Here is an 8,982-nt window from a genome sequence, read left to right on the forward strand (position 1 = left end):
AGAACAGAAGTTGCAGCATGATCTGAGTGAGAGAAACTGTGCATATCAAAGCTTCATCGAACAATGGTTCCAGGTAAGTACTAGATTAGATTTATCTTTTAACTTTTTAGTTAATTTGCAGTTACAACAACTAGACTCATCCACTCTCGAATATTGTCATTTTTCATTTGACAAATTGCTACTGAATCTATTGTTGTTACTGCTGCGTGAATGGCTTCATTGGAAGTTTAACTACACGTAACTAAATTGTAAATTCTAACTAGTATAGGGTAGGTAGGCTTTCAGTTTTAGTTTTTGCTTTCATTTTTAGTTCTGCTTTTACCTAGAATAAGTATGCTCTCCTCCTGCGTCTTTGTACGATCTCGAGGATCAGAAAATAGGTTTCAGTTTTGCCTAGAATAAGTATGCTCTCCTCCTGCGTCTTTGTACGATCTTGAGGATCAGAAAATAGGGATGATTTCAGGAATAAATAAATGTTTTGCAATATGCTTCATCGAAAATATCTTTCAATATGCAAATTTTTGTGTCCATTTGTTAAAAAGAAAATTTCAAACTAACCATTTTTGTTTTTAAAAGATAGAATTAATTTCATTTTTCTACACTGTTAAAAAAAAAAAAAAATAATAATAATAATAATAATAATAATAATAATAATTTTGTTTTTTAGCATCCCCACTCAAATCCGCCATTGATGTAGTCAATAATCTATTGAAATTTTAATCCCTGCCGCTACCATCACGCATGCAGTCATTATTCATAACTTGGATCAGTACTTTCTCATCACTCGATCGATCTATATCTTGAGGATTTACACGAGCACGGTAAAAGACCAATGGAGCCGGAACTGCCATCGCATCCTCATAAAAATCATGTGCAGAACCTTATCTGATTTGATGCATCAACTATTGGAAACTATTTTGTCCTTCTTCAATGCCCAGATGTTTCCCGAGTTTTTCCTTTCCAACCAATTGCCAACGATGCTTTTGCAGCTTTTCGATCTTTTGACACCTCATCAATTATCCAATCCAGGATTCTGGCTTTAGAATTTGATCGATAGAGACAAACATTCATGAATTCATGCAATAGATCTGTCTTTTCCTGAACCTGTATTTCTCAAAAGCCTGTTCAAAATTTCTGATGCGACGAGTCTATCATCTTTCCACCGAAGCAAAATTCACCGGCCCCTCTGATCCCTGGATCGGGTTTCGAACCCGCCATCTCAAGACTGGGCAGCTGGGAGATTGGCCGTTCTGAGTGGAGAAATCAACGACTGCGGAGCAGTGGATATGCGAATTGTAATGGCGGATGCTGCCTCCATCGAAATATCTGCAATGCAAAGTAGCGAGAGGTTATTTCTTTGACTTGCATGCATCTCTATATGCTTTCCTGGACCAAAAGGCGTGACGTTGCACTGCAAATCTGACCATTTGTCCAGAAACACCCGAACATTGCCCACTCAGCCGCTTTTTCAATATCTACATCCTCGAAAACAAGGATTGGACTTTTCCCACCAAGACAAACTTAATTGAAGGCGGTCCCGACTCCCTGCTGTAAATTTACTATTCGGAATGGATGATTGCAGCCACATGGTTGTGATTTCTCTTTGTATAAAAGCTCACATTCCTCTGACTCGCGATCCGATTTCAAGATTTTCTGTGAGAAGTTTGCGCTTGGCCTTAGGACGGGACGGACGTAGAATTGTTATTTAAGCCCAATCTGGCAACTTTTGTGGAGAATCCTTGCTTTCGTTGCGTGGACAATGGCAGGGGAGAACAATAATACTTTGGAGGCCGAGGAATCGATAATAAAGCCACGGCCTTTCCCACTCTTCAATTTAAAGGGATCTCTCCATGAAATCCTGGGACCAGGAAAGGCTCTTGATTTGATCCTTTGGAGGAGAAGAAATATTAGCAGTGGTGTCATTGCAGTTGCAACAACAGTATGGTTCTTGTTTGAGCGATGTGGATACACTTTACTGTCTCTTGTTGCCAATGTGCTCATGCTTTTGATTACAATTTTGTTTCTCTGATCAAATTTTGTTTCCTTGAACTTTTCATCCAGAAATTCTTCATCGATTCGTACAAATGGACGGAAAATCGCTCTGTTGGGTACTTCTGGTTTTCGTGGTGAACTCTTCGTTGATTTCATTAGCAAATGCGGCAGCATCGGAGTCTACTTATTGTGATTTGGATACCAGCTACCCGGTGAAGGTTAAATCGGTGGATATCAATCCTAATCCAGTTGTGAGCGGTGCTCCGGCCACATTTAAGATTTCTGCAATTTCGGACGAGGCCCTTTCTGGTGGACAATTGCGTATTGATGTATTTTTTTTTTTATGGAGTACTGTCCATACGAAAAGTCATGATCTTTGTACCAAGACAACATGCCAGGATTCACTCCACCTGGCTCATATACGCTCAAGATGAAGCTGATTGATGCCGATGACAATCAATTGACTTGTGTTAATGTCGGCTTCCAAATTGTTCATGGTAGCCTAATTGACCAAATCTGAGGCACAGTGACTACGGGACTGCTAGAGACAATTTGATTACTTATTGCTGAATTCTGATCTGAAATTTTCGATTAGTTTTGGATCTCAGAATGTATTGGTTATTTATTTGACTTGTATGCATCTGATTTCCTGCGACATCATTATAATTAGAATGTATCCTTTGGTTTGTGTTACATATCCATGGAAAATTGATTGGCAATATTTTGACTGAGACTGTTATGGCTCTGGATCGATCAAGCAACCGTGCAATTGCAGCATCATTCCACACAACTTTTGAATCCCCATCAGTATAACGCTTGTCCTCGTAGACATCCCCCAGACCACCAACTTTCTTTCTCTGCCGCTGATCCACCTCATTTGCACCTTCAAAATGGCTCAGGCCGAGGCACCATTATGTGGAAATTGTTCAAGGATAGCGTAATTGGGCCGTGCCAAATTCCAACAAGAATTTATAGCACAGAAGGGGTCCGGCCTATTTGGCATAATGACTTTGAATGGATTAAATCCAACTTTCACCAAAAGGAACACTGGCTCCACAAACAAATCGTTTCAGGTGAGAGTATATTGCTTTGCCTTTGGACCTAAATGAATGAAATAGATCTCCCCAGAAATAGGTAGGTTTAATTTAATGATCTCAGTTCCATTTTAAAGAAAAGTTTGATTTTCCGAAGCTGACACATTGATTTCATGAAGTGGGTTCGATCGAGATCTACTGTAAATTTGCAGAAAGGTTGACTTCAGTATAGCGAGTTCTTTCGGAAAGGAATTCTGATTCAATTGCATGGGATATTGAAAAACATTATTGTTTGAAGGGTTTCTACAATTTTATTATTTGGTGAAACTGCTGTGCTGGAGGTAAAATGGTTTTCAACACCCCTATAATAGTATCGGTCGCAACGTGGTCTGCAAGCGCATGCCAGTCGCTATCATGTAATCCAGAGCGTCTTAGCAGTGATCGCGTGTTGTCGGAAGACTTGTTGTTTGTGTGTGGTCTTTTTTTTCTGCGTTTGGCATCAGGAGTTCTTTCTGGATTCTGATGATGACTATTCAGAATCGGATTCACAGTCTTACCACAGTGATTCCCATTCTGACTGATGTTGCAGAAATGGGATTTTGTCTTTTTGGGAGTTTTCATTGATGCTACGGATACGCTTTACCTACGAATTGTAGATCACTTTCTTATAACATCGCTCAAAGGTTAGAGCTGCTAGTTTATTAAAAAAAATTTGATGGGATCTGTGTCATTCCCTTTACGTGGGGAAGCAATGCTATGTTAATAAGCCAAAGCTTTCTAGATGTGTTTCATAACAGTTTTTAGTGAAAATAAGGGCAGGATCACTGTTAGATTAACACAAAACATAAAATAAAACGAAAAAATAAAAAAATAAATAATAATCGCCCTCATTCATTCATACACTCACTACTTGTTCCCTAACAAATACAATGCTTTTTCAAATGTTTTAAATGAATTTTTCTGCAAGCCACTAAAAACATTTTGAAACAAGTATTGCACAATCAATGAGTACATTGCATGGGGACATGCAATAATTTTAGTTGGGGGGAAATCAAAGTATGTTGGATTTTTTTTGTGAATTTGTGGGCAAAAGTAGGATGCATATACTAACCAGTGAAATGAGATTGGTGTTATGATCTACTTGCAGATCTGACAAATTAAAAACAGAGAATAACAGAACAGACCACAGACACAAAAACTAGAATAACACAGGTCTGCAAACAATACTACTAACTTTATTATGAAGAAGAGATGAGCATTTTATAAACAATGCAATCATTCTCTGTATTACAAAAGATAAAATCCAACTGCATAATTAGATAAAGCCAATATATTTTAGATGTTTCCTTTTTCCTAATTTTTCAGATGTTTCCCTCTTTTCTATTCTTGGATGTTTCCAATGAAATAGTACGCTTTTTCTTGGTTGCCCAATCAGTGAGCTGTTGCTGATTTTTGTGTTCTTTCTGGTTGCCCAATTCCTCCCTGTTTAGATCAGGTAGCGTCCCGGCTTCCTCCACCAACTGCGGGAAATTGCGTTGCAATGTTTCTGCACTGATCCATTTTGCCTGTGCTGGTGTGTGTCCCTTCCGACCAACCAAATATGAGAAGTAGGGCTGATGTCGTGTATCCCGTTTCTTGAAGTCCAGAATTGTATCTTTGAGCAGAGGAGGCTGAAAATCTGGAATATTATCAACCGGATGATGAATTGTAACAGATTCCTCAAGGAGAGGTGGTTCAAATAATTTGAGATTATTAACATTAAGAACATCATGGATGCCAAGCTGGGAAGGCAAGTCCAAGCGATATGCATTTTCTCCAATGCGTTCCAGAACAGTATATGGGCCATATCTCAGAGGGTGCAGCGTATGATGCTGGCCCTTGAAGCGTTGCTTGTCCAACAAGAGCCACACACGATCTCCAGGTTGAAAAGACAAGTGTGTTCACTGCTTGTCATGTCTCTGTTTGGCACGATCTTGGGCTGCTTGCAAAGCAGCAGTTACTTGAGCTTGGCGTTGAGAAATGGAGTGTATAAAATGATGAGCTGATTTTTGTTCCTGTTGTTGATGTGCAGACCCAGAAGGGGTGATTGTCAATGGCATCTCAGAGGGTGCACTTGGTTGAAACCCCAAGCAAACCTCAAAAGGTGAGAAACCAGTTGAGGAGTGTGTCGCTCGATTGTAACTATGTTGAATGATGTGCAAATATGTATCCCACTGTTTTTTTTTGGAAAAGTAGCTGCGAAGTGAGTGAACCAAAGTACGATTGACAACTTTGGTTTGTCCATCTGTTTGTGGGTGGAAGGCAGTGGAGAAACGAAGTTGGCAACCCAACAAAGACCAAAGAGTACGCCAAAAGGTACTGAGAAAGCGAGAATCACGATCTGAAATAATGCTACTTGGCAAACCAAAGTGTGGCCACACATGATGGAAGAAGAGATCCGCAGTTTGAGCAGCAGAAGTAGTCTTATGACAAGGAAGAAATATAGCCATCTTGGAGAAACGACATACCACTACCCAGATAGCATCATGTTTACGAAAAGTAGTAGGAAGGCCACTTAAAAAGTCCATGGAAATGGATTCCCAAGGACGAGAGGGAATTGGTAATGGCTGATACAAACCATGCTTACGATTTGAGGGCTTGCTTTGTGAACAAAGAGAACATGCACGAATGATTTTTTCCACTTGCTTTGGTAAGGCAGGCCAATAGAAGTGGCGTTGAAGATTGAGAATGGTCTTGGCTGTGCCAAAATGCCCTCCGCATGAAGAGGCATGTGCTTCACGGATGAGAATGAGACGATCATCAGATTGTGGCACACATAGTTGGTTCAATTTATACAACCAACCATCACGAAGGGTATAATCAAGAAAGGGAGTTTGGTTGATGACTGTAGGGTGTTGCAAAGCTTCCCATATCTCACCAAAGACCGGATCTGTTGCATACATATCTTTCCAAGCATCATATGCAGCACAACGCACCTCTAGAATGTGTAGGACCTGAGCAGGCGGTCGACTTAACAAATCAGCCATCTTATTACTTGTCCCCTTCTTGTATTTAATCACCAGATGGAATTGTTGAATGTAAGAAGCCCACTTTAAATGGCGTTGCTCTTGAATCTTTCGTTGTGAGTTGATGAAGATTAGCGGATGATGATCTGTATGGAGGATGGTCTCTTTGCCAAGAATGTAATGGCGCCATTGCTTCAAAGCTTGCACTAAACTGTAGAATTCCTTGTCATAGGTGCTGTACATGAGCTTAGCATCCGCAAGTGCCTCAGAATGGTATGCCACAGGGTGGCCTCCCTATTTAAGAACAGCTCCAATGGCGAATTGAGAGGCATCAGTTTCCAACTCAAATGGTTGATTCATATTTGGCAAACGAAGAACAGGAGCAGAGCATAAGGCACTCTTGAGTTGAGCAAAATGTTGCTCAGATTCGGCATCCCAAATAAACTTTGCTTGATGAGACAACTGGTGCAAAGGGCGAGCCAACTGTGAAAAATGAGAGACAAACTTTCTGTAGAAATTAATACCTCCCATGAAGCTCTTGAGGTCATGTGCATTGGAAGGGGCTGGCCATTGTGCCAAGGCTTGTACACGAGAGGGATCTGGGCGAACCCCTTTGTTGTCAATAATAAATCCCAAATATTGAACTGATGTTTGTCCAAAATAGGATTTCTTTTCTTTGACCTGAAGGTGATGTGCTCGCAATAACTCAAGTATGGTGCGAACATGCTGAAGATGGTCTTCCCAAGATTTACTGAATACTAAAATGTCATCAAGGTAGATGACCACAAACTTACCCAAATGTGCCCTGAAAACATCATTAATGAATCTCATAAAGGTGGTCGGTGCGTTGGTCAGTCCAAATGGCATGACCAACCATTCAAATAGCCCAAACTTTGTTTTAAAAGCCGTTTTCCATGTGTCGGCTGCATGCATGCGAACTTGATGGTAGCCTGCAGTTAAATCCATCTTTGTGAAGAAACAAGCCCCGTGTAAATGGTCCAACAAATCCTCAATGCGGGGAAGGGGGTAGCGGTTTTTAACAGTGGCTTTATTAAGGGCTCGATAGTCTGTCACGAGGCGCCATTCAGAAGTATCTTTTTTGGGAATAATAAAAGCTGGAGATGCACATGGCGAGGATGACGTCTGAATATGACCGGATGTCAACAATTCTTCAATTTGGCGTTCTATCTCAGTTGCCTCTCGAGGAGCAAGGCGATAAGATGGGGCATTGGGTAAGGAAGCGCCAGGAATAAGATCAATGTGGTGTTCAACAGAGCGTGCTGGAGGCAGCCCTGTGGGTTGGGTGAAGACATCTGCAAATTCATGGAGTAGAGGAGCCATTGAAGGAGGGACTGGATTGGTGAGGTTGTCTGGCTTGACAGGGCGAACCAAGCACAAAGAAACATCTTGGTTTAAATTGACTCTCATAATGGAAGCTTTGCCAATGGAAGGTTGGGTTGATGTGCTAGCTGAGGATGTGAGCACATAGGTGCGCCCATCGTGCTGCAAGTGGTATTGGTGATCTTTAGCATGATAAACAGCATGTCGAGCCTCTTGGTATGGAATTCCTAGCAATAAATCAGCACAATCTAGAGGAGAAACATCACATACCACAATATCACGAAAAGGTCCAATAGCAAAGGTGACAGCACAACATTGTGAGATGGTAAGACGAGGACCGTCCTTTCTGACCCAACCGAGCTGATACGGGTGGGGGTGAGGAGTGGTGGGAAGGCAAAGGCGTTCAACTAAGTCTTGTGACACAAGATTCTTTTGACTCCCATTGTCAAGAATAAGCGTGGCCAACTCATGTTTGATTTGACAATTATGGGTAAACAAAGGCGTAACAGAGGTGTTTGGTGCATTAGCAGTCATGAGGATGAGAGAGGGGTCCACCTCTGTCGGATTTTCGAGAGAAACAGCTGGAAGTGGGGTAGTGGCCGTTGGTTGTTCGACCTCTGTAAAAAGAGTTTTCTGGGGGCGGGGATTTTTCAATACTCGACAATCTGCAGAATCATGTGAGTTGGTCTTGTGAAATGTGCACCAGGGGGTGCGGTGAGGTGTGGGGGATGAGGCAGAGGCGACATTAGAAGAACCAAAGGAAGATGGACCATTTCTGGCTTGAGGATATCGGATTCGAGTACCCACTTTGCGTTCCACTGCCAGGGCCCGAATAAAGGCCTTGTCTAATGAAGCACTATCAAACAACTCAACTTCACGACGAAGAAGCATTAGCAAACCAGAATTAAATTTGATAATTAGTACCTCTTCTAGATAGGATATATGGAGTTGAATGCGCAACTTGCAGAAGACATCAATGTAGGCTTGCACTGATTGATTGGGTAGTTGTCGAAGCTGCAACCATTTGGCAAAGAGATTTCGTATATATCCTGGAGGATAGAAGCGTTCACGTAAGGCCTCGCAAAAGAGATTCCAAGATGTGATAGGCGTCGATTTGGTCTCGGCTTGTTCTCCAAGTTCCACAACCAAGGACATATTCTCAAGATGAGTATCCCACCATGTTTGTGCTAGGCCTTCCAATTGTAGACTGGCGATCTGAAGTTTCATCTCCTCCTCCATTGTTGGACAGGTTCTAAAATAGTTGGAGAGGCTGCGGATCCAAGAATCAACAGCCTCACCATTCATTTGCCCTGAGAATTTGGGCAGTTGAAAGCGTGTATCAAGCTGCATTTGCCCTGGAGGGCGTTGTTGTTGTTGCAGCGTAATTAGCTCTTGAAGAGCCCTAGCTAAATCATTCACTGGCGAGTGCATGATTGGAGTGAAATGTATGACCCTTAAAAAAAAAAATTCTTCGAACAGGTGGATGGCTTCCAAGAACTTATGCTCTGATACCAATTGATCTACTTGCAGATCTGACAAATTAAAAACAGAGAATAACAGAACAGACCACAGACACAAAAACTAGAATAACACAGGTCTGCAAACAATAC

General features: G+C 41.5%; 1 pseudogene across 1 annotated transcript; it reads left to right on the plus strand.

Moving 5' to 3' along the window:
• The first annotated feature begins 1,163 nt into the window (after positions 1–1,163).
• On the plus strand, positions 1,164–3,409 carry LOC149182981 (MD-2-related lipid-recognition protein ROSY1-like; annotated as a pseudogene). Its single transcript, XR_016257661.1, has 3 exons — positions 1,164–1,939; positions 2,062–3,065; positions 3,239–3,409. The product of XR_016257661.1 is annotated as an MD-2-related lipid-recognition protein ROSY1-like (transcript).
• The last annotated feature ends 5,573 nt before the right edge of the window (positions 3,410–8,982 follow it).

The sequence above is a fragment of the Pinus tabuliformis genome, chromosome 3_2 (assembly GCF_031772625.1).
Source record: "Pinus tabuliformis cultivar Carrire ecotype Pingquan chromosome 3_2, CPIR1, whole genome shotgun sequence".
NCBI classification, from domain to species: domain Eukaryota; kingdom Viridiplantae; phylum Streptophyta; class Pinopsida; order Pinales; family Pinaceae; genus Pinus; species Pinus tabuliformis.